At 34.9% G+C, this 3152-nt stretch overlaps 1 long non-coding RNA gene across 1 annotated transcript; it reads left to right on the top strand.

Moving 5' to 3' along the window:
- The first annotated feature begins 1016 nt into the window (after positions 1-1016).
- LOC104217911 (uncharacterized) lies at positions 1017-2826 on the top strand. Its single transcript, XR_708870.2, has 2 exons — positions 1017-2405; positions 2496-2826. It is a non-coding gene; the product is annotated as an uncharacterized lncRNA (long non-coding RNA).
- The last annotated feature ends 326 nt before the right edge of the window (positions 2827-3152 follow it).

The following is a 3152-nucleotide window of genomic DNA, read 5'->3' as shown; positions in this document are numbered from 1 at the left end:
GAATCGACGACCTCGAACGGGTTCAAATCGAACTCGCTCCGAAAATTCTCAAATGAGCTTTTCAGTTTTTGGAGATGGTAGGCTAGTCTATAGGACTATTTTGTAGCTGTATTTTGTGGAGTTCATGGCTGGATCTTTCCGGAGTTTAGAGGAGATTCATGATTAAGTTTGGGGCTGGTTTTGAGGCATTTTGGAGTCGGTTTTGGCAGGGAATTTGAGGTCATTTTGGAGCTGCATTTTGGACGATTTTGAGGCTGTTTTTGGGTGGTTTTTGGCTAGTTATATTCAGCAATTTTGGGGCTGATTGAAGCTATTGTTTAGCTGATTTTTGTGGGGGGAAAACAATTGGGTTTGGATGAGTTTAATCAATGGAAAGGCTGAAAATTGGTGCGGGGATTTTAAGGTTGGTTCTTCAGTGGTTATTTGCAGTATTTTAATGGAGTTTATGTGGGTTTATGGTGGCTTGGGGAAGAAGAAGGCAGCGCTAGTTTTTTTTTTTTTTTTTTTTTTTTTTGCGTTTTTCTGCTGCTTTTTTTGGTATAATTTTGCCTATCCTTCACCCAGATCTCTCTCTCCCTTCTTCTTCGTTTTTTTTTTTTTTTTTTTGTGTTTTTTTATGTGGGAAAGATATATAGGTGTAGTTATAGGGATTAATTAGTGGCCAAGAAAAAAAGAGCGTACATGTGCATGTGAGTTTGTTATAAAAAATATAGAAGAATCTTGCTAATTGGCATTTTTGCACTGGTTCTTTTTTTTCTTCCTTTTTCTATTTATTAAAAATAATCTAAATTAAAGATACTAAACTAAAACTAAAAACTAGAAAAATATAAGAAACTATTAAGGAAAAGGTTATAAAATTGCTAGTCTTACCAAAATTTAGGGGTGTTCAAAACCGATCCGAAATCGAAAACCGATCCGAAACCGAAGCTTAATGGATTATTGGTATCGGGTTAACGATTTAACGGACGGGGATAGATTGAATTCTTTTTATTAACGGATTATCGGCTTGGGGCGGATTATTCAATTTTCTTAATGTCTAATCCGTTAACCCGTTAAGAATATATATAATATAAAAAACCCTTCCACAGAGTTCCAGTACTCTGTCTCTACTCTCTAACGCGTAAGACAGAAACCCTAACGCCCTTCTCGTCGACTTCCAGCAGTCCACCACCAGCAGGTATCTGTGTTTTTTACCTTGCAATTCATACATTTTCGCTCGATGTGCAGTGCTCTGAATCGATTTTATGCAGTGAATCAGTGTTTAATTAATGGAACATTCCCTTGTCATATGACTGAGTTTAAGCCGTTTTTGATTGCTAATGTAATATTGCCATCACCTTGGGTTAAAGTTCCATAGTACTTCTAGGAAGAACCGGATTCAAGTACATAGATGCAGTAAACAGTGCACCCATTGTACCTTTATGGATGTGGCGTTAATTATATATTTCAATGTAAAGGAACAAACAAAAGGGGAAAAGGAGGAAGAAAGGTTAAGATTTCTCAATGTCAAATTGTTGTGTCTTGTAATGTCGATATGAATATTGTGTTATATATCCCTAATTGATAGATTTTAGAAAGAAAATGTGGTAGACATTATTTGTTGTATATAAGTGTTGTTGATATGCTTATATTTATCGCACGACTCATTGTTTTAATTTTTTTCTTCAGATTTAGCCAGCAATGGAAAAGAGCCTTCCGTAATTGACGTGTAGTGTTAATATATTTTGTAAGAATTCGAATTTGACCCATCAAGGCTTCAAGTATTTGTTGTATATAAGCTTTAATCGAACTAACAGTGGGAAGCACTAGAATTAGCACATGACTTTAATATTTTGATAGCTAAATGTGATCAGCTTAATGTACATAGGATGACATGATAGCTCCTGCTTGCTGCTGTGTTGTAGATTTTACTGAAACTAAAGCTGCATTCGCCTTTCTATAATGGTCTCTGTGATAAAGAAAACATTAAATCAACTAGTAGTGCAATCAATGTTGTGCCAACCAAGCATTTACTTAGCAGGATGCCCTCATGTTTCCTGTTGAAATTGAGTTCTTGATTCTTAAAGTTAAATACTAGTGCTTGTGTGTTTCTTAATTCCTCCATGCTCCGAGAGATGCTTTCAGCTTTATCAATGGAGTTCTTCTTTTTCAAAATTTATACTTTTCTTGTATTCTCAAGAATTTGTTTTGCACTTCTAATGTGCAATGTCCAGGCAGTCATAAGGGTACCTTCTAATAAGTCTATACCAGCATTGATAGTTTTTGGAGACTCTATTGTTGATACCGGTAACAATAATGGCCTCAAAACAATAGGGAAGGTTAATTATCCTCCTTATGGAAAGGATTTCATAGGGGGACAACCAACTGGAAGGTTTTCTAATGGAAAAATTCCACCAGACTTATTGGTAAGAAGAGTTTGACATATAAGCATTTTGAGTATTGTCTTATCGACAATAACATTAGAGAATAGTCCTTAGTCTTTCTCTTTATTTCAGTGGAAGAACTGGGAATAAAAGATCTTTTACCAGCATATCTTGATCCAACTTTACAACCAGTAGACCTCATCACTGGAGTTCAGATTTAATGACAGATTAGTGTGAAATTGGAAGCTACTGTGGATTCTGCAGTCTTTTTTTTGTGATGTCTCTATGAATTTGCAGCTGGTGTTCACAGGTGGTATAAGAAGTGAATACAATATTGTACTTTGGTGTCTGTAGTTAAAGAAATCGCATCTGGAACTATGTTTGTGTTAATATAGATTCATTTATGTTTTAGTATTTACAAATAACAAATATGACCAAATGGTCCAAATGCTAGATTCATTTATGTGCAAAGTGCAAGTAATTGTTCATATAGCTGTTCAAAAACTATTTTTTTTAATATAGGTTTTTAATCCTGATGATTTCTCTTGTGTTTTCATGTAATTGAAATATGAGAAGAAGTAGATATGGAACTGGACAATGTGGCGCAGGAACAGTTGTAGAAAATAAATGTGTACAATTTTAAAATGGACAGTGTTCATTTTAATACTCTGCTTTGGGTTTGGGATGTACTGTAGCGTACATTTTACAAATGTGTTCTGCTTTTTCACTCATTCTTATGTAGGCAGTAGTTTCGATTTTGGTATGTAGACTCGATGTGTAATTTCGATT

This window comes from Nicotiana sylvestris, chromosome 5 (genome assembly GCF_000393655.2).
Source record: "Nicotiana sylvestris chromosome 5, ASM39365v2, whole genome shotgun sequence".
NCBI lineage: Eukaryota > Viridiplantae > Streptophyta > Magnoliopsida > Solanales > Solanaceae > Nicotiana > Nicotiana sylvestris.
This window is presented reverse-complemented; position numbering and strand designations above follow the sequence as displayed.